The sequence below is a fragment of the Sciurus carolinensis genome, chromosome 16 (assembly GCF_902686445.1).
Source record: "Sciurus carolinensis chromosome 16, mSciCar1.2, whole genome shotgun sequence".
Classification (NCBI taxonomy): domain Eukaryota; kingdom Metazoa; phylum Chordata; class Mammalia; order Rodentia; family Sciuridae; genus Sciurus; species Sciurus carolinensis.
This window is the reverse complement of record NC_062228.1, coordinates 22903072-22926779: the sequence shown is the minus strand read 5'-3', so window position 1 is coordinate 22926779 and position 23708 is coordinate 22903072. Positions and strand designations below refer to the sequence as shown.

Sequence of the window (23708 nt, the reverse complement as noted above, 5' to 3'; positions counted from 1 at the left end):
AGCTCTGATAATTCTTAAGCCCACATCACACTATCTAACTGTCTCAGAAAAATCAGAATTAGGAACAGTAACCTGAGATGTCCACCCTGGACTAACCTGGGACTAAAATCTGAGAAACTTGGAAGCTGGTTAGAAGGCAAGCACCACATAGTAGTCAGATAATTATTCTTCATAGTCATGTGTGTTTTTTTTTTCCTCCCAAATCTGTGTCTAGAGGGCCATTCACTAGTGCCTCATCTTTACTATCCTGAAGGTGACAACTCTAGATGTTTATAACAAACAAAAAATATCCCAGAGCAAACTCCTTCCCACCCACCGCTCCCATGGCAAGTAGAGACTACACTGTGTTGAGAAAATTTTGAAGAAAAGATTGTAAACAATGTGAAACAACATAAAGTCTGTTATGGTCACCATTAGAAGGTTTCATTCTAAAAGGTGGTAATGATTTTAAAATAACTAATTAAATTTCATTTAATTTAATTTTAATTCTTAATTATGTAACATTCATTAGATCTAAGTGTGATCAGATGATGTCTGGAGGCCCTGAGACCTTTTTGGGGATTTGATTAAAAATTTCATAGTAATACTCATAAAACTTGCTTCTGTGCTGAAATGTGCACTGATGGTGCAAAAGCAATGGTGAGAAAAACTAAGGAGGCCTTCACACAAATCACGGCAGTGTCACTAAACTGTACTGGCAGTTACTGTGTTTTTCACCAGCATACACTTGGAATAAGCAAAGGCCAGTTCCACTTAGTAATGCTCTTTATAGTCCAGCTTTTACAAGGCCCTGAGTTCAATCCCCAGCACTGCAAAAGAAAAAAAATAATGAATGTTTCTCATAAAGCATAAAGGTTTTATCAGTACTTGAATACAATATTTTATAATTACAGTTTTTATTTTGAGATGATTATAGATTCATGTGCAGTTGTAAGAAACTATATATAGAGATCCTATGTAGTATTTGCCCAATTTTTTTTTTTAATTGGTACCAGGGATTGAACTCAGGAACACTTAACCCATTGAGTCACATCCCCAGCCCTTTTTATTTTTAGGGATGGGATCTCGCTAAATTACTTAAGGCCTTGCTAATTTGTTAAAGCTGGCTTTGAACTTGAGATCCTCCTTCTCAGCCTCCCAAGCCACTAGGATTACAGGCGTGTGCCACCATGCCCTCTATTGACCTAATTTTTAAACTCCACACAATATCACAAGCAAGATACTGAGTACATTTTCAAAAATATTTTCTATGATGAAATGGGAAATGCACACAAAGCTCTTCTATATATTTAAGAACAACAGATTATTTCAAGGAAACACTTCCATGATTGAGTTATGAGCTGAAGTAGCCACATTTTTATGGATGTTATTTTTATTTGAAAGACTGATTCATACTCACATATTCAGTAGACATTTTGTTAAAAATGAAGTGATTTTTGGGTTGGGGATGTAGCTTAGTGATAGAGCACTTGCCTGGCATGCAAAAGGACCTGGGTTCAGTGCCTAGTACCTCACATATACACACCAAAATGTGACTTTTTTTTTTTTTTTTTGGTACTGGGGATTGAACTCAGGGGCACTTTACCACTTTACCACTGAGCCATATCCCCAGCCCTATTTTGTATTTTATTTAGGGACAGGGTCTCACTGAGTTGCTTAGCACCTCACTATTGCTGAGGCTAGCTTTGAACTTGAAATCCTCCTGTCTCTACCTCCCTAGCCGCTGAGATTACAGGTGAGCACCACTGTGCGTGGCACTAAAAAGCAACTTTTAAAAATATTAACAGGAATTTTTGCTAATTTTAAGCAGAAAAAAACATTGAATTATAAAAACCACGTATTACCCCTGTGAAATGTGACAGTTTCCTAATACTTAGTTCTTTATGATGAGATTGGTAATATTAGTGAATATGAATTTATAATACCAAGTAATACAATTTATCAACCTTGGAAGGTCTGCTTACCTCATGGAGCCAATGTTCCAAATGATTACTATGTGATGTTAAAAAATTATACCTGGGTAAAGATTCATCTTCCATATAAGGTAGACAGATGAATTTTAATTTAGTAAATGTCCAATTCATTCCACATTACAAGTAAGCTTTAAGAAATTGTACTTGTTGATTTTTGATGTGCTATCAAAGAGTAACATCAACAAGTTTGTGAAAATGCCATTGAAATGCTCCTCTTTCTTCTAACTCTATATCTGTGTTAGGTCAGATTTTTTTTCTCTCCTTCCTTCATCTCTCCCTTCCTTCCTTTCTTCCTTCCTTCCTTGGACCTTCTTATGCATTGATTTCTTTTTATTTTTTATTTATTTATTGAGACAGGATCTTTCTAGGTTGTCAGTGCTATCCTCTAGTTTACAATCCTCCTGCCTCAGTCTTCAGAGTCCCTGGGTTTAAGAATGACCACCATGCCTGGCTCTTACTTTGATAGGTTAAAAGCAATTGGACATATAAATTCCTGCTGTCTTCCATTAACTTAGACATTAAGTTATATGCCATAATAAGTAACATTCTCTTTATGTTAATATCCTCTGTGGTTTATGGTTCTTTTGGTAAAGGTGGTTGATATTAAGGAGTGAACCCAGGGATACTGTACCACTAAGCCACATCCCTAGCCCTTTTCAGTTTTTATTTTGAGCTATGGTCTTACTAAGTTGCTTAGGGCCTTGCTGAATTATAGAGGGGGGCCTTGAACTTACAGTTCTGTCAAAAGTAGTTGGAATTTTTGGCATGCCCCACTGTGCCTGGCTAACTTTGCGATTATAATCACCTCTTTGGTGTGTGTGTGTGTGTGTGTGTTTTTCTTTTTAATTTCATTAATTTATATTAATTTCCTCAAACTGACTTTCTTATTTTATTGCTTTATCATGCTAATATAATAATAATTTATCTTCTTCCTTTTAACTGTTATTTCAAAGTCAGTTCATTTCTGTGTAACATAAAATCTCAATTTTTATTTTTTTCTTTTGTTCAAGAATAAGGGCTGGGGATATAGCTTAGATATGTTTCAGAGTACTTACAAATGGCTAAATGTATACAAGCTCAAAGCCAGCCTCAACAAAAGCAAGGCGCCAAGCAACTCAGTGAGACCCTGTCTCCAAAAAAACTACAAAATGGAGCCAAGGATGCAACTCAGTGTTCAAGTACCCCTGAGTTCAATCTCTGGTACCCACCAAAAAAAGAAGCTGTCATGAAAAATATCTGAATTATAAAAATGTTTTATGTTCATATAGTTTTATTTACAAGCCTGAAAAACTAACCTGATATCATTTTCATGTTGAATCTAGTTGTATTAAACTCATAAGTGGGAAGTAGAATAGTGGTTTCCAAAGTTGGGGGTGGGTGGGGAGTGTTGATCAAAGGAATTTTAGACAGAAGGAACAGTTTTTTTGAGATCTATTGCACAGCATGGGAACTACAGTTAATAGTAATGTATTTTAAATTCCAAAATGTCAAAAAGAGCAAATTTCAAATATTTCACCATTAAAATAATATAGATCAGCCGTGATGGATATGCTAATAAGCTTAATTAATCATTTCACATTGTGTATATATATATATATATATATATATATATATATACCAAAACATCAGACTGTCTGTAAATGTGCCTGCTATAATGTATGAATCAAAAATAATAATTTTAAAATGCATTGCCAGAGGACAAACCAGTAAGGATACTTGAATGAAAAAAATTTAACCAAAAATATGAATTTTAAGAACAAAGAATTACACTATGCTACATATAAATCACAGAACATGAAAAATCATACTTTTACAAAAAGTAAGATCTGATTGGTCATATAATCTGAACTGTGAAAAGAAACGGAAGTGACTGAGGAAACACTAGAGAAAAAAAATTTTTGCAGGGGGAGGCATTGAACTCAGGGGCACTCAACCACTGAGTCACATCCCCAGCCCTATTTTGTAGTTTATTTAGAGACAGGGTCTCACTGAGTTGCCTAGCGCCTTGCTTTTTTCTAAGGCTGGCTTTGAACTTGTGATCCTCCACCCCAGCCTCCTGAACCACTGGGATTTCAGGCATGCACCATGGTGCACAGCGAGAAAATATTTTTTAAAGTATAAAAAATAAATATAATATTAATTTAACCAAAAGTAGGTATATGGATATATTGGTAGAAGTAGTGAAGGGAGTGTGTCTGAATCCATGTATTTTTGGTGAGAGGTGGTAGGTTGAAGGTGGGTATGGAAATGGAATAAGCATGCTAAACTATCATTAATGGAAGAAACAAACTTCTAAAACTGGAAAAATTCAAGAAATTTTAAATTAGTATGTTTCTTTAAAAAAACAGAAGTGTATTCTAGAAAGAAAAAAAAAAAGAGAGGGGTTTCAAGATGGCGGACTACAGGGTGGCTGCATTTCATGTTGCTCCAGGACTCAGGATTCAAAAGAGGAGATAGTGAGAGACTTGGGACCAACTCAAAGCCGCTGGGTGAGTCTCTCCCATTGGGGAGGCGTCCCGGATGGGGCGGTAGTCCCGGAACGCAGGGAACTTTGTGAAGTAGAGTTGCCCGGCGAGACACCCTTCACCCTGCTGGAGCAGTGAACTCGGACAACTGGGAGCATTGTAGAGGAGGCGGCTCAGCACATTGCTTGCACTCGAAGCAACCACTGGGGCTCTAGGTGGCTGTCCATAGGAGAAGCTGTGTGGCAAGCTGTTTGGACTCAGAGCCACCGCTCCTGAACACCAGGGTCTGCCTGGAGGAGGAGGAGCATGGTGGGTCGCTTGGACTCGGAGTGACTGCACCAGAGCTACAGGTGGTTGCCAGAGGAGGAACTGCATGGCGAGCTGTTTAGACTCAGAGCGACCACTTATGAACATTGGGGGGCTGCCTGGAGGAAGAGGAGGAGTGTGACAGGTCGCTTTGACTAGGAGTGACTGCATCAGAGCTCCAGGTGGCTGCTCAGAGGAGGAGGCAAGTGGTGAGTTGTTTGGACTCAAAGCGACCGCCCCTGCACACCAGGGGGCTGCCCGGAAGAGGAGGAGGAGGAATGGGGCGGGTCACTTGGATGCGGAGTGACTGCCTAGGACCAAGGGTGGTTGGCGGGAGGAGGACACGTGAAGTGAGTTGCTTGGACTCCTAGTGACCGTGTCGGAACACCTGGTGGCTATCCGGAGGAAGAGGCGTGTGGCGGGTCGCTGGAACTCGGAGCGACTGTATGGGGCTCCAGGTGGCTGCACAGAGGAGGGGCCACATAGCCAGGTGATTAGGTGCAGAGCAGGGTCCCAGAACCTAGGCAGCTTCTTGGTGGAAGAGCCACACAGAGACATGCTTAGGGTGGATCAAAGTTTCCAGGACTGCGGGCAGATTCTCTGAGGAGAGGCAGCCTAAGGAGACTCGTCTGCAAAGGGTGAGACTCCCAGGCCCAGGAGGTAGGTCCGGGCCCCTGGGAACGTTGCAGAGGAAGGCAGCCCAGCCCAGGCGGTAGTTATAGATTGAGGGGAACCTCTAGGAGGGGAACTGACCAGTGAGACCTCCCCACTGGGTGAGTCTTCCCCGCTGGGTGAGGTTTTCCCACAAGGACAGTAAAACCAGAGACACAGGTACAAACAGGCCTTGCCTCAGGCCGCAGTCTAGTTCCCTTTGGATGACCATTGGTCAACAAGTGGAGGCACCTCTGCCCACTATCAGGGAATATACCCCACCTGAAGATCACCACCCCTAGAGAGGCAGCTTCCTTGTGGAGCAACGTATTATCAAATTCCTCCAAGACTTCAGGCTACTGAAGGATAAGAGGGGATGTACTAGCAATCTTCAGGGACATTATAAGTCAAAAGAGGAAATCTGCAGTATCTTAGCAGTCCACTGATACCTGAACAATATAAGAAAACAAGGGAATAAAATGCCCCAAACAAATCTAGATGTTACATCAATGAAATCCAATGACAGCATGGCAGAAGAAATGACAGAAAGGGAGTTCAGAATGTACATAATTAAAATGATCAGGGAAACAAAGATGAGATGAAAGAGCAAATGCAGGCATTGAATGATCACACCAATCGACAGTTAAAAGAGCAAATACAGGAAGCAAAAGACCATTTCAATAAAGAGATAGAGATATTGGAAAAAAAAGAACAGAAATCCTTGGAATGACGGAAAAAATAAAACAAATTAAGATCTCCATAGAAAATATAACCAATAGGACAGAACACCTGGAAGACAGAACCTCAGATATTGAAGACAAAATATTTAACCATGAAAACAAAATTGAACAAACAGAGAAGATGGTAAGAAATCATGAACAGAATGTCCAAGAAATATGGGATAACATGATATGGCCAAATTTAAGAATTATCGGGATTGAGGAAGGTTTAGAGAAACAAACCAAAGGAATGAACAAGCTATTCAATGAAATAATATCAGAAAATTTCCCAAATCTGAAGAATGAAATGGAAAATCAAGTTCAAGAGGCTTATAGGTCTCCAAATACACAAAATTACAACAGACCCATATCACGGCACACTATAATGAAAATACATAACATACAAAATAAAGACAGAATTTTAAAGGCTGTGAGAGAAAAGAACCAAATTACATTCAGGGGGAAACCAATATGGATATCAGCAGATTTTTCACTCCAGACCCTAAAAGCTAGAAGGGCCTGGAACAACATTTTTCAAACTCTGAAAGAAAATGGATGCCAACCAAGAATCTTATACCCAGCAAAACTTACCTTCAAATTTGATAATGAAATAAAATCATTCCATGATAAAAAAAAGCTAAAAGAATTTACAAAATGAAAGCCAGCATTACAGAACATTCTCAGAAAATATTCCATGAGGAAGAGATGAAAAACAAAGAAGCAAATCAGCAAAGGGAGGAATTATCCTTAAGGAATTGTCAAATAAAGGAGGAACCAAATCGTGTCAAATAAATAAATAAAATTAAAAAAATGAACCAAATGACTGGGAATACAAATCATATCTCAATAATAACTCTGAATGATAATGGCCTGAATTCATCAATCAAAAGACATAGACTGGCGGATTGGATTAAAAAGAAAGATCCAACAATATGTTGCCTGCAAGAGACTCACCTCATAGAAAGAGATACCTATACACTAAAGGTGAAAGGATGGGGAAAAACATAACATGCACATGGACTCAGCAAAAGAGCTGGAGTATCCATCCTCATTTCAGATAATGTGGACTTCAAGCCAAAGGTAGTCAGAAGGGATAAAGACGGACATTTCATACTGCTTAAGGGAAGCATAAATCAGCAAGACATAACAATCATAAGCATATATGCCCCAAACAGTGGCTCATCCATGTATGTCAAACAAATTCTTCTCAATTTCAGAAACCAAATAGACCATCACACAATAATACTAGGTGATTTTAACATGCCTCTCTCACCACTGGACACATCTTCCAAACAAAAATTGAACAAAGAAACCATAGATCTCAATAACACAATCAATGATTTCGACTTACCAGACATTTATAGAATATACCATCCAACCAAGAGTGAATACAGTTTTTTCTCAGCAGCACATGGATCCTTCTCTAAAATAGACCATATATTATGCCACAAAGCTAATGTTAGCAAATACAAGAAGATGGAGACACTACCTTGTATTCCATCAGATTATAATGGATTGAAGTTAGAAATAAATGAAAGAGTAAAAAACAGAAACTACTCCAACACCTGGAGATTAAACAATATGCTATAATATGATGAATGGAAAACAGAAGATATTAGGAAGGAAATTAAAAAATTCTTAGAGGTAAATGAGAACAAAGAAACATCATATCAAAATCTCTGGGACACTATGAAAGCAGCACTTAGAGGAAAATTTATTTCATGGAGCGCATTTAAGAAAAGAAGTAAAACTCAACAAATAAACGACCTAACACTACAGCTCAAAGCTCTAGAAAAAGAAGAACAGACCAACACCAAAAGTAGTAGAAGACAGGAAATAGTTAAACTCAGAGCTGAAATCCAAGAAATTGAAACAAATGAAACAATACAAAAAATTGACAAAATAAATAGTTGGTTCTTCGGAAAAATAAACAAAATTGATAAACCTTTAGTCACACTAACAAAGAGAAGATGAGAGAAATCCCAAATCACTAAAATTTGGATTGAACAAGGAAATATCAAAACAGACACGACTGAAATACAAAATATAATTGGAAGCTATTTTGAAAATCTATACTCCAACAAAATAGAAAATTTCAAAGACATCAACAGGTTTCTAGAGACATATGAATTGCCTAAACTGAACGAGGAGAACACACACAATTTAAATAGACCAATTTCAAGTAATGAAATAGATGAAGTGATCAAAAGCCTACCAACAAAGAAAAGTCCAGGACCAGATGGGTTCTCAGCCGAGTTCTACAAAACCTTTCAAGAAGAGCTCATTCAAATACTTCTCAAAGTATTCCATAAAATAGAAGAGGAGGGAACCCTCCCAAACTCATTCTATGAAGCCAATATTACCCTGATACCTAAACCAGACAGAGACACATCGAGGAAAGAAAGTTTCAGACCAATATCCTTAATGAACATTGACACAAAAATTCTCAACAAAATTTTAGCAAATCACATACAAAAACATGTTAAAAAGATAATGCACCATGATCAAGTGGGTTTCATCCCAGGGATGTAAGGTTGGTTCAACATCAGAAAATCAATAAATGTAATTCAACATATCAATAGACTTAAAGTCAGGAATCACATGATTATTTCATTAGACGCAGAAAAAGCATTTGATAAAATTCAGCACCCCTTCATGCTCAAAACACTAGAAAAAATAGGGATAGTGGGAACATTCCTTAACATTGTAAAGGCCATCTATGCTAAGCCCATGGCTAATATCATTCTAAATGGTGAAAAACTGAAAGAATTCCCCTTAAAAACTGGAACAAGGCAGGGATGCCCTCTTTCACCACTTCTATTCATTATCGTCCTTGAAACTCTAGCCAGAGCAATTAGACAGACCAAAGAAATTAAAGGGATACAAATAGGAAAAGAAGAACTCAAACTATCCCTATTTGATGATGATATGATTATATACTTAAAGGAACCAGGAAATTCCACCAGAAAACTTTTAGATCTCATAAGTGAATTCAGTAAAGTAGCGGGATATAAGATCAATGCACATAAATCTAAGGCATTTTTATACATAAGTGATGAATCTTCAGAAAGAGAAATTAGGAAAACTACCCCATTCACAATAGCATTGAAAAAAATAAAATACTTGGGAATCAATCTCACAAAAGAGGTGAAAGACCTCTACAATGAGAACTACAGAACACTAAAGAAAGAAATTAAAGAAAACCTTAGAAGATGGAAAGATCTCCCATGTTCTTGGATAGGCAGAATTAATATTGTCAAAATGGCCATACTACCAAAAGTGCTATACAGATTCAATGCAATTCCAATTAAAATCCCAATGATGTACCTTACAGAAATAGAGCAAGCAATTATGAAATTCATCTGGAAGAATAAGAAACCCAGAATAGCTAAAGCAATCCTTAGCAGAAAGAGCAAAGCAGGGGTATCACAATACCAGATCTTCAAATCTACTACAAAGCAATAGTAAGAAAAACGGCATGGTATTGGTACCAAAATAGAAATGTAGATCAATGGTACAGAATAGAGAACATGGACACAAACCCAAATAAATACAATTTTCTCATCCTAGACAAAGGGGCCAAAAATATGCAATGGAGAAAAGATAGCCTCTTCAACAAGTGGTGCTGGGAGAATTGGAGATCCATATGCAACAAAATGAAACTAAACCCATATCTCTCACCATGCATGAAACTAAACTCAAAATGGATTAAGGACCTTGGAATCAGACCAGAGACCCTGCAGATTATAGAAGAAAAAGTAGGTCCAGATCTTCAACATGTCGGCTTAGGACCAGGGTTCCACAACAGGACTCCCATAGCACAAGAAATAAAAGCAAGAATCAATAACTGGGATAGATTCAAACTAAAAAGCTTTCTCTCAGCAAATGAAACTATCAGCAATGCGAAGAAAGAGCCTATAGAGTGGGAGAAAATCTTTGCCAATCATACTTCAGATAGAGCGCTAATCTCCAGAATCTATAAAGAACTGAAAAAATCTACACCAAGAATGCAAATAATCCAGTCGACAAATGGGCTAAGGAAATGAATAGACACTTCACAGAAGAAGATCTACAAGCAATCAACAAACATATGGAAAAATGTTCAACATCTCTAGTAATAAGAGAAATGCAAATCAAAACCACCCTAAGATTCCATCTCACCCCAGTTAGAATGGCGAATGTCAAGAATACAAGCAACAACAAGTGTTGGCGAGGATGTGGGGAGAAAGGTACACTCATACATTGCTGGTGGGGCTACAAATTAGTGCAGCCACTCTGGAAAGCAGTGTGGAGGTTCCTTAGAAAACTTGGAATGGAACCACCATTTGACCCAGCTATCCCACTCCTTGACCTATACCGAAAGGACTTAAAATCAGCATACTACAGAGATACAGCCACATCAATGTTCATAGCTGCTCAATTCACACTAGCCAGATTGTGGAACCAACCTAGATGTCCTTCAATTGATGAATGGATAAAGAAACTGTGATATATATATATATATATATATATATATATATATATATATATATACAATGGAATATTACTCAGCCATAAAGAATGATAAAATTATGGCATTTGCAGGCAAATGGATGAAATTGGAGAATATCACGCTAAGTGAGATAAGCCAATCTCAAAAAAACAAAGGACGAATGATATCGCTAATCAGTGGATGATGACACAAAATGGGGGGTGGTAGGGGTTAGTGTTAGGGTTAGAGTTAGGGTTAGGGAGGGGGGCAAGTATGGAGGAAGAAGGACTGTATAGAGGGAAAAGAGTGGTTTGAGGGGTGGGGGGAATGGAAAAAATAACAGAATGAATCAAACAACATTACCCTATGTAAATTCATGATTACACAAATGTTATGCCCTTATGCCATGTACAGAGAAACAACATGTATCCCATTTTTTTACAATAAAGAAAAGAAAAGAAACAGTCAAAAGAGCTTAACATAGTTGCTATGGGAAATGAGTGGTGGAATGGGGAATGCAGTAGACTCTGTAAATTATGTAGAGATCCCGTCCATAAAAATCATTAAGTAAATGAGCAAAAGACTGAAAAATTATTCCAAAATATGAATATAAGTTTCCCTTAGGAAATTGGTGAGCATGTCCTTTTGTGTCTCTTGCATTCTCACTTTTTCTATAATGATAACTAGGTCTTAAAAATGAAAGAGTACAAAAACTAGAAAGGCCATCTTTCATTTGTTTGTTTGACATTTTACAGTGTTTATTCTCACTTAATTCTCATAACAACCCATGAAGCAGATATTCTAATCTTATATTAGATGAAGAAATAAAAAATAAGACACAATGTCCGGAGCCAACAGGCCACGCCCGCGCCTCACCACATGTTGAGCTAAGATGGCGCCTGCCAGATGCTGGTGGGGCGTGCCTCTCCTGCACACCTAACTGTCAGACAATACCAGGTGTATCAGACTAGATTGAGTGGTGCTTCATGACTGGCCAAGTACACTTCCTTGTTTGAGCTCTGGCATGCGGACTAGTCTTGCCTTTGCGCACTTTCCCCTGATTGGCTTTTGTACTTTATATTAACTGGGTTTATTCCCCTAATAACGAGACTTGATCAGGCTTTTGTCTTGTCTCCATTTCTCATGTCTCTTGTCTCTCCCAATCCCCGCTCCCCCCTCCAGGTTCCCATTGGAGTCCTGCAGGTCGGGACAACACAACTCCCAACACTTTTCTTTTTTAAGAAATTGTCAGTACAATTGTCAGTACAAGATGACTGAGAAGAAAACAAGGATTAATGTTTAAGGTAAAATGGAGATGGGGTATTTGTACTGAAGAGCATGCAGAAGTACTAACATCCTAAAATGTCAGTGAAAACCAAGGTCATTTATTCCAAATCTATAACATTATCCTGAGTATATCCAATAAAACACAATAAATGTAATTGATACATAACTGTCATAGTAAAAAGGTTGTCATGAGGGCATATAGCATATAATTCAAATAGGAAAACTGAATTCTTCCATGGACCTATTCATATAAGATAAGATAGAAGCTGGTTCCCAATCTTGGCAATTTGGGCAACAGGAATTCTCAGTCTAGTGAACATGTTATCAGTGATTTCTATGAAAGCATATGGCCTTTTTAAAAATATAGGCTCAAAATTGTAACTGTAGACTTGAGTCTTTGTTTTCTTATGATTTGATTCTCAGAATTATAAATTAGTCAACACAAATATGAAATTCCACATAAAAAATATTTTGTAAGCTTTATTTATCCTCTCTACCCCAAGAAATCTGGTTTCTTTAAGTCTGAGATGGAATGCTGTCTCATGGGAGACACTTTCTTTGAACTTCAGAAACATAATGAATAACTTTTTCCTCCACACTTTAATACTACTGGAATAATGTATCATGCCTAATTGTTTATATGTCTATCTATCCTGCTAGATAATAAAGTTTCAAGAGGGCAAGGGCTGGGAATAGGAAAGACAGTAGAATGAATTGGACATAACTTTTCTACATTCATATATGAATACATGACCAGTGTAACTCCATATCATGTACAACCACATGAATGGAAAGTTACACTCCATGGATGGATAATGTGACAAAATATATTCTATTGTCATGTATAACCAAAAGGAACAAATTTTTAAAAAGATAATTCACAAGTCCAATGGAAAAGAAATTATTGGAAAGGCAGAATCCATTGAATTTAGTGTAGATTTCTTTCTTTTAGGCCCCAGCACAATAAGCATAGTGTAATATGTAACTTACATACTACTCTCACCATCAGGTTTCCCCTGACTTACCAGATCACAACTATTGATGCCTCACTCTTCACTTTTAAGCACTTTTTATCTCTAAGCCTTTCTCTACTCTTCTTCCTATTAAAAAAAAAGAAAGAAAGAAAGAAAGAAAGAAAATTGAACAGGTGATATCCTATCTTATTCATCTTCAAATATATAATAGCGTCCACTGGCTAGGTACATGGTATGCTCTCAGCAAATGCTTGTTAATTAACAATTTTTAGACTTGAAAATACTTGAAAGATGACAGTCAATTTATATCATTTATAGTCTAAATTTTAGTGCACCCAAGATGAAGGCCAGAGTGGTTTTAGGAGCCCTTAGTCTTCCGGATGAGTCCCTCTATCGTGTCCCACTCCTCCTTGGTGACCTTCCTTACATTGTTGAATTCACCTGACATAAATACTTCCTCTCCACCATCAAATCTAATTGTTGCTCCATTAATCCAAGAAGCATAATCACTACAAAGAAAAACAGCAAGGTTTGCAAGTTCTTCCACAGTCCCTAGCCATCCACAGGGAATTCTGTCAATCATATGTTTCTCAAATGTCCCAGTTGGGTCCAAACAGCTAAAGGCACCTTTGGTTTTTATAGGCCCAGGCTGAATTACATTGGATCACATTCCATAATTACCCCATTCAGCTGCAAGGGATCTTTCTGTGCTTTAATAAGCTGTTTTCCAATTTCAAGTGTCACATAGACTGTGCCATTTAGAACTATGTCTGTTATGGTCTTCCAAGCATTGGGAGAGAGTCTTTCAGTAGGGGAAATAAAATTTCCTGCTGCATTCTTTATCACGACATCAGGAAGTCCTGTGACTTTGATCAGTTCTAACACAGTGTTGTGAACTATATCAGGATCCCTCACATCACACTGAATTGCATGAACCTTATTTCCAATTCGAGAAGAAATTTGTTCTGCAGTAGCTTTCAAAACATCAATCTTCCGGCTGGCTATCACACATGGAGCACCCAGGCTAGACAGAAAGTTGTCATGGCTTTGCCAAGGCCAGTACCTCCTCCAGTAATAAACGCAAATTTCCTTGAAAGCTATTAGGTGGCAGCATCACTTTTTGAAGGGGTGGAAAGAATTTTGAATGTGAAGCTTCCATGTTTTGATACAATATTTTTGTTCTATAACTGAAAAAGTGAAAGGGGACTGTGACCAGCACCCGGCTCCTCACTGTGCAAGCGGCTGGGTGCAAGCAGCTGCACGTCCATGCTCCTTGTGCAGTCCTGCGCCTGGGGCCCCAGGTCCCCGCTCTGTGTGTCCAGTCGCCTCCTCCAAGGAAGGCTCCAGCAGGGCATTCGCGGGGAGCAGCTGGACCCTCAGCCCCTCTGGCGCCACCTTACTCCTCAAGGGCCGAGACCACAGGGCAGCTGAGACACTCCAGCAAAAAACACATGGCCCAGTAATACCATGTCACCTCTGGCACTCCTGCCAGAAGGCCCCGAGGTTCTGTCATCAATCTTAAAAGACAAGACACTTTGTTTTTTTCTACTGGATTTAGGCATTTAAAGAGATCTTTTCCAGGTTCCTAAATGATCCTTGAGATAATGGAACAAAAACTTCAGTAAAGAAAAATGACAAGGAATACAGTCTGCAAAAATTTGGGAAAAATTACTAAATGAATGGACAACTCTATACCTCTGAAATCAACAACAGTCCCTGACAGGGATGCCAGTTCTCAACAATAAATGTATAAACCATACAAAAAAACAAGAAAATATGGACAATTAACATGAAAAAAGAACAAACTATTTATGAGGCACCCAGACACTGGACTAACTAGAGTTTACTCAACTTAACTGTTTTCAAAATGCCCAGCTAGAGACCACAGACAAAAAAGTTTAAAGGAGAACATTGTATGATCAAGTTAGGAATAAAGAAATCTAATTCATAATTTAAAATTTCTGAAAAAGGAACCTGCAGACCAAGCTGGTTTCACTGGAGAATTCTAAAATACTGACAAATATTCACTGCAATTCCATGAAATTTCTTGTAGAACAGGAGTTAATACTTTCGAAGTCATTTTATGAGGCACACATTATCCTGTCAGGAATATCGAAGTACAAAACATAACAAGTATCCCTTATGAACACAAACAATTCCTCAACAAAATATTAGCAAATAGTGTTAAGTAATACGTAAAAATATTTAGGCATTCTAAGTGGAACAGAAATACAAGACTGGCTCAATACTTGAAGATTACTTATTGTAATCCACTATATTAGCAGACAAATTTTGTGTAAACAAATCACATGACTATCAATTGATGCAGAAAAAGCATTTGACAAAAGTCAGCAACTGAGAATCACAGTCTCTGGGACAGGAGTCCCCTGTGTTTCGCCTTTGCTAGCAAATCAATATACCTTTTACCTTTTTCTCAAAACTGTCCTTGTTAATGGATTGACATTGGAAACAAAGACACCTTTGGGTAACAAATCTAGCATCCCAGATGGAACCCAGGACCAGCCTCTGCGCCACCTTTCTTGGGCAGGCCTGGCTTTCCAAGGAACCCCACTTCCATGCTGAGGATGGAAGGTGGCTGGAGAACCTGTTGAAAGCCAACTGCTGGAGAGTTAGAAAACAGGTTGCTCCATCAGGGTCAACTTTGATAAAAAGGAAACTGAGCTCAGTAAAGTTGCAACACCCTTGGCCATCTGCATGACCCCTGCCCTGTGTATGCCTTGTCCAGTCACCTTCCATCTGTCACTGTGGACCTCTGAACTGCCCTGATACCAAATACCCTTAACTATCCATGCCCCACCTGATAGAGAACAAGGACTTTAGGTTACTTACTGCAACTTGGCTCTCTTTCAGCAGCAAGCAGCTTGGAGATGACATTGCTCCTTTTTTTTCATGGAAGTAGAATGTAGAAATTGATGGTGGTACACTTTATGCTTTGAATATAGCCCTTGCTGTTCTGCCACTGCAACTTATTTTTAAAACAGATATGTTTCTTTCTCTTCCTCTCTCCCTGCTCCTCCATAAACTCAGGGGAAACAGGATTGCCTTTTTCCGCATCCTAGGCAGAGTTATCTATTCTTGAGCACACATCCTCCACAGGAACAAAGTAATTCCAACTTGGGGGATGGCACCAAATATTTCAGAAATGACTATCTGCCAAATTAACAAACTAATTACTACTTTGGACAGAACACGTGGGACGTAGCCTTTGAATCACCTCTTTAAAAGCTCCCTGATCCCCTTGATGGGCAGAATCAGTCTTGGAGGCAGGAGTCCCCTGTGCTTTTCCTTTGCTACCAAAGCAATAAAACTTTTTTCTTTTCCTCAAAACTGTGTCCTTGTTATTGGATTGGTGTTGGTGAGAAGGGTTGACTGCCTACCTGATCTTGTTTATCTATTCCTTCCTAATCTTGTTTATCTTGTGGAGAAGAATTTCCTCACCAGTTGGACCAGCCAAAACTGAGGGATCAAAGGTGGCTGCTTGAGGGACCACCAGACAACTTCTAATATCATTAGAATGTAATTCCCTTTCTAAGTGACACACCACCACTAAACATGATGACAGGAAACACCAAACCATAAAAAGTAAAAAGGGTAGTGCCTGAGATCCAGAAAATCTCTGGCTGCTCCAGGCAAAGATATGAATATTCTACTCCTATATTAACCCATCCTTCCCACTTCTTTCTTTTTCCTTTATCTGTAACCTCCCCACCCCAGCAGGTCTAGAAGTTGACTTGCAAGCCTAGACTACTTCTCCATTTCCTGGCTAGTGAATGACCTTGTGCTGTTGGTGAGCAATTCAGGTTTTGCCTTCTGGTTTGCAACACCAAGCAAACACAAAAATATTCCTTCTGAGGGGGTCTCTTCCCTACAGGGCAGGCCAATAATTTGTGGATAACAAAATGACCAATATGTTATTTAACTTTAAGTAAGAATGAAATTATGGCATTTGCAGATAAATGGATGGAACTAGAGAATATCATACTAAGTGAAATAAGCCAAACAAATAAACAAAGGCCAAATGTTTTCTCTGATAAGTGGATGCTGGTCCATAGTGGGGAGGAGGGGACCGTGGGTAGGGAAGCATGAAGGAACTTCGGATTATGCAGAGGGGAGTGAGGGGAGGGGAGGCTGTGGGGATGGGAAAGCTGGTAGAATGAGACAGATATTATTATCCTATATAAATGTATGATTACACTATTGGTGGGACTTGGCACCATGTACAGCCAGAGGAATGAGAAGTATGCTACATTTGTGTGCAATGTGTCAAAATGCATTGTACTGTCATGTATAACTAATTAGAACAAATTTTCAAAAAATTTTTAAAAATAAATAAAAAAACAAAATTTAAAAGAGCAATGAAAGTAAAAAAAAAAAAAAAAAAAGGGACCAATGTGCTCTTTATTAATTCCTACTTTCTTTAGCCCTTACCTGTCTATAAAACTAACCTCTTCTGCTCACCCTATTCATTGAAATACTTATTTGTTTCATAGGAAAGGGTTGCCTGATCCTAGAATTGCAAATAAAGTCAATAAAGATCTTTATAAAAAAAAGTCAACACCTATTATGAGTATGTTGAGCAACTTCAGAACAGGAAAAAAGAGTCTTTTTTTTTTTTTTTTTTTTTTTTTTTTGTTCTGTGGATTGAACCTAGGAGCACTTTACCTGTTTTTATTTTGGGGCAGAGTCTTGTTAAGTTGCTTATGACCTCACTAAATTGCTGAGGCTGGCCTCAAATTTTGATCCCCCTGCCTCAGACTCCTGAGTTGCTGAAATTATAGTCATGTACCGCCATGCCTGGCTGTGAGCATGTATTTTTAAAAATACCCTGGTGAAAACCAGTATTAATAGTGAAACTTGGAATCCTTCCTTCTAAAATTGAGCACAAGTAGATATCTGCTTTGAGCACTCTTTTTCAATAGAGTACTGGAACTTCTTGCCAGTGAAAAAAACCAGTAAAAGAAAATTGAAGGCATAAACATTGAAAAGCAATAAAACTTCCCTATGTATACATGACATGATTATCTACATAAAGATCTCAGAGAATTTACTAAAAAATCAACTGGAACTAATGAGTGAATTTAGCAATGTTATAAGACACAAGGTTAACACACAAAAAACCATTTCTTTATTCTAGCAATAAATTACTGGAAACATTAATTTAAAACACAATATAATTTATAGTTTTCCCCCCAAAATTGATACTTTTGTACAAATCTAGGAAAACATACATAGAGGGGAGATCCAAGAAGATGGACTAGAGGGAGGCTGCATTCCTCGTTGCTCCATAACTTGGGTTTCAAGCAGAGGATATCTGTTTCTTGGTGTGGCAGTTTTTGATGCTAATCATTCCCCTGCTGTTTACCCCATTTGTCTACTGTGAGCACCTGCAGTCTGCCAGCATATTGATGACTTTTTGAGTGCACATTGCCTATTATCTGCCATTTGCCTGCCTCTTGCCTGCCCATCACCTGCTTTTCATCTACCCATTACCCACTGCCTGAGATCCACCTGCTGATCATCTGCCGGTACCCAGCAGACTACAAACAGTCAGTGGATCACCAGCTGTCTGCTGTTGCCTGGAAGTTCACTGTCACAGTACATTTAGGTTTGGTTACATGTGGTTACTGCCATTTTGAGACAACAACCAGGATGACTAGGACCCCAGGCCAGACTGAATGAGCTCTATCTCTAGTAACCCTCAACCAGACTGATGACTCCCAGCCTGTAGGAACCCTGGTCAACCACAATCACATCCTGAGCTGCAATTCCCCATTTGCCAACGCATTTGGAAGCAAGAGTGGCCATCTTGGATTATCCTGGAAGTGGTAACTCTCATCTTTAGGTGGGGCAAATTCCATCCTAAGATACCTGCTAGAGACTAGAAGCTCATTGTCAGGTATCTCTCATGAATCAGGCTACTGCAGAATGGGAGGTTTGAATACTATATGACTGCTATAGTGTAAATTTTTTTTCTATTTTCTTTTTTTTGTACTTTTTGAAAATTTTTATATTTTTATTTCTTTACTTTTCTCGCTCTATTTTCCTTTTGTTTACATGTTTTCTCAGAGTCTCTTTCTCCCATTTCTCATTCTAACAACCAACTTCTTTTGATTATATGTTCACCCTTTCTATGATCTAGAACTTCTATATAGTCTTTTCTTATCTCATTAACAGCTACATCCTACACCCCTCCCCATTCTCTTTGTCCTCCATTAGAAACTGTGGACCTTATTGGAAATCTATTTGTTATACTGTAGATGATAATTGAGCTCATTCTATTTATTATGACAATATTGTTAACATCTTCATAAGGGCTATTTGGGTTAGGTCTGCATATTGTCTGCACTGGGCACTGCTAACATTGATCTCCCCCTTAAAGAAAAGGTTTTGGAAACTTATAGGGTCACTATAAGCCTATAGGGGGGAAACTGCAATACCCCAGATCTGCACTGATAGAGGGGAAGATACATGAACAACATGAAAAAAAAAAAAAAAAACAAGGGAAGAAAATGATCCAAAAAAACCTAGGTTCTATATTAATAGATTCCAGTGACAGCATGGTAGAAGAAATTTCAGAAAAGGAGTTCAGAATATATATAATTAAAATGATTCATGAAGCAAAGGATGAGATAAGAGAGCAAATGCAGGCAATGGATGATTACTCTAATAAACAGTTGAAAGAGAAACTGCAGGGAGCAAAAGATCATTTCAACAAAGAGATAGAGATTCTCAAAAAAAATTGGAAATTCTTGCAATGAAGAAAAAAATAAGCCAAATTAAGAAAAAAAAAAAAAAACTCAATGGAAAGCATCACCAACAGACTAGATCACTCGGAAGACAGAACCTCAGACAATGAAAATAAAATATTAAATCTTGAAAATAAAGTTGACTAAACAGAGAAGATGGAAAGAAATCATGAACAGAACCTCCAAAAACTATGGGACATCATGAGAAGACCAAATTTAAGAATTATTGGGATTGAGGAAGGCACAGAGATACAAACCAAGGCTTGAATAACCTTTTCAATGAAATAATAACAGAAAATTTCCCAAACTGAAGAATGAAATGAAAAATCAAATACAAGAGGCTTACAAAACACCACATGTAAAAAATTATAACAGATCCACACCAAGGAATATTAAAATGAAAATGCCTAACATACAAAATAAATCTAGAATTTTGAATGCTACAAGAAAAAAGCATCAGATTCCATATAGGGGGAAACCAATACAGATAGCAGATTTCTCAGCCCAGACCCTAAAAGCTAGAATGGCCTGGAACAACATATTTCAAGCTCAGAAAGAACATCATTGTCAACCAAGAATCCTATACCCAGCAAAACTAACCTTGAGATTTGAAGATGAAATAAAATCCTTCCATGATAAATAAAAGTTAAAAGAATTTACAAATAGAAAGTCTGCGCTAAAGAATATTCTCAGCAAAATATTCCATGAGGAGGAAATGAAAAACAACAATGTAGGTCAGCAGAGGGAGGAACTATCTTAAAGGGAGAACCAATCAAAGGAGAAAACAAGTCAAGTTAAAAACCAAAAATAAGTCCTAGTGACTGGGAATACATATCTTATCTCAATAATTACCCTGAATGTTAATGGACTAAACTCATCAATCAAAAGACATAGACTGGCAGATTGGACTAAAAAGAAAGACCCAACAATATGTGGCCTTCAAGAGACTCATCTCATAGACAACAACATCCACAGACTAAAGGTGAAAGGATGGAAAAAACCTACCATGCACATGGACTCAGTAAAAATAGTGGGGGTTTCTATCCTTATTTCAGATAAAATTAACTTGAAGCTAGTCAGAAGAAATAAAGAAAGCTACTCATAAGGGATAAAGAAGGTCATTTTATACTGCTTCAGGGAAACATAAATCAGGAAGACATAACAATCATAAATATTTCTGTCCCAAACAACAGTGCATCCATGTACATCCAACAAATCCTTCTCAATTCCAGGAATCAAATAGACCACAACACAATAATTCTGGGTGACTTTAACACACTGCTATCACCACTGGATAGATCTTCCAAAGAAAAATAAAGAAACTCATAGAACTTAATAACACAATCAATAGCTTAGATTTAACAGACATATATAGAATATTCCATCAATCAACAAGGAATATGCTTTGTTCTCAGTAGCACATGGAATGTTCTCAAAAACAGACCATATGTTATGCCACAAAGCAGCCCTTAGTAAATGCAAAAAAATAGAGATACTATCTTGTGTTCTGTCAGAACATAATGGAATGAAATTAGAAATCAATGACAAAATAAAAAACAGAAATTACTCCAACACCTGGGGACTAAAAAAATATGCTATTGAATGAAGCATGATAACAGAAAACATCAGGGAGGAGATTAAAAAAAAATTCTTAGAGATCAGTGAGAATGACAACACAATATATCAAAATCTCTGGAACACTATGAAAGCAGTACTAAGAGGCAAATTCATAGCATGGTGTGCATTGAAGAAAAAATAAAAAGTCAACACTAAATGATCTAACATTACATCTCAAAGCCCTAGAAAAAGAACAACAGAACAACACCAAAAGTAGTAGAAGACAGGAAATAAATTAAATCAGAGCTGAAATTGATGAAATTGAAACAAAAGAAACAATTTAAAAAATTGACAAAACAAAAAGTTGGCTCTTTGAAAGAGTAAACAAAATAGACAAACCCTTAGCCACATGAACAAAGAGGAGAGAGAAACTTAAATTACTAAAATTCATGATGAAAAAGGAAATATCGTGACAGACACCACTGAAATACATAACATAATGAGAAGCTACTTTGAAAATCTATACTCCAACAATATAGAAAAAATTGATGACACTGACAAATTTCTAGAGACATATGATTCTCCCAAATGGAACCAGAAGGATATACACAAGTTAAACAGATCAATCTCAAGCAATGAAATAGAAAAAATCATGAAAAGCCTACCAACACAGAAAAGCCCAGGACCAGATGAATTCTCAGCTGAGTTTTATGAGACCTTCAAGGAAGAACTCATTCCAATACTTCTTAAAGTATTCCAGGAAATAGAAAAGGAGGGAACCCTTCTAAACTCATTCTATGAAACTAGTATCTCTCTTATATCCAAACCAGACAAAGACATATCAAGGAAAGAAAATTTTAGACTGATATCTCTGATGATGCAAAAATATTTAACAAAATCCTGGCAAATTGCAAAAACATATTAAGAAGATAGTGCACCACGATCAAGTGGGGTTCATCCTAGGAATGCAAGGTTGGTTCAACATCCAGAAATCAATAAATGTAATTCATCACATCAATAGACTTAAGGTTAAGAATCATATGATTATTTAAATTGATGCAGATAAAGTTTTTGACAAAATACAACACTGCTTCATGTTCAACACACTAGGAAATATAGGGATAATAGGAACATACCTCAACATTGTAAAGGCTATTTATGCTAAGCCCATGGCCAACATCATTTGTAATGGAGAAAAATTAAAAGCATTCCCTTTAAAAACTGGAACAGGACAGGGATGTCCTCTTTCACCACTTCTATTCAATATTGTCCTTGAAATACTAGCCAGAGCAATAAGACAGACTAAAGAAATTAAAGAATACAAATAGTAAAAGAGGAACTCAAGCTGTCATTATTTGCTGATGATATGATTCTACATATATTTAGAGGATACAAAAAACTCCACCAGAAAACTTCTAGACCTCATAAGTGAATTCAGCAAAATAGCATGATATAACAACATGCATAAATCTAAACATTTTATTCATAAGCAATGAAACATCTGAAAGGGAAATGAGGAAAACAACTACATTCACAATAATCTCAAAAAAATAAAATAAAATACTTGGGAAAAAATCTAACCAAAGAGGTGAAAGTCTCTACAATGAAAATTACAGAACATAAAGAAAGAAACTGAAGAAGACCTCAGAAAATGGAAAGCTCTCCCATGTTCCTGGATAGGCATAATTAATATTATCGTAACGGTCATACTTTCAAAGGTGCTATACAGATTTAACACAACTCCAATTAAAATTCCAATTACATTTCTTATAGAAATAGAAAAGGCAATCATGGAATTTATCTGGAAGAACAAAAGACCCAGAATAGCCAAAGCAATCCTGGGATATCACAATACCAGACCTTAAACTCTACTATAGGGCAAGAGTAAAGAAATGTCATGGTATTGGCACCAAAATAGACAGGTAGACCAATGGTACAGGATAGAAGACATGGAGGCACACCCACATAAGTACAGTAACCTCATAGTATACAAAGGTGCCAAAAACTTACAATGGAGAAAAGATAGCCTCTTCAACAAATGGTGCTGGCAAAAGTGGAAAACCACATGCAGTAAAATGAAATTCAACTCCAATCTCTGACCCTGTACAAAACTCAAAATGGATCAAGGATCTAGGAATTAGGCCTGAGACCCCTCACCAAATAGAAGAAAAAGTAGGCCCAAATCTCCATCATGTTGGCTTAGGACCAGACTTCCTTAACAAGAACACCCAGAGTACAAGAAATAAATGCAAGAATCAATAAGTGGGGGTGATTAAAATTAAAAAGCTTTTTCTCAGCAAAGGAAACAATCAATAGTGTGAAAAGAGAGCCCACAGAATGGGAGAAAATCTTTTCCATACACACTTCAGAGAGAGCACTCATTTCCAAGGATTATAAAGAACCTAAAAAACTTTACTCCCAAAATACAAAGAACCCAATCAATAAATGGGCTAAGGAAATAGGCAGACACTTCACAGAAGAAGATATACAGGTGATCAACAAATATATTAAAAAATGCTCATTATCCCTAGTAATTAG

General features: G+C 37.5%; 1 pseudogene; it reads right to left on the bottom strand.

The window, feature by feature from the left end:
* Nucleotides 1-13312: 13312 nt before the first annotated feature.
* LOC124966046 (2,4-dienoyl-CoA reductase [(3E)-enoyl-CoA-producing], mitochondrial-like) lies at nucleotides 13313-18672 on the bottom strand (annotated as a pseudogene).
* Between the last annotated feature and the right edge of the window lie 5036 nt (nucleotides 18673-23708).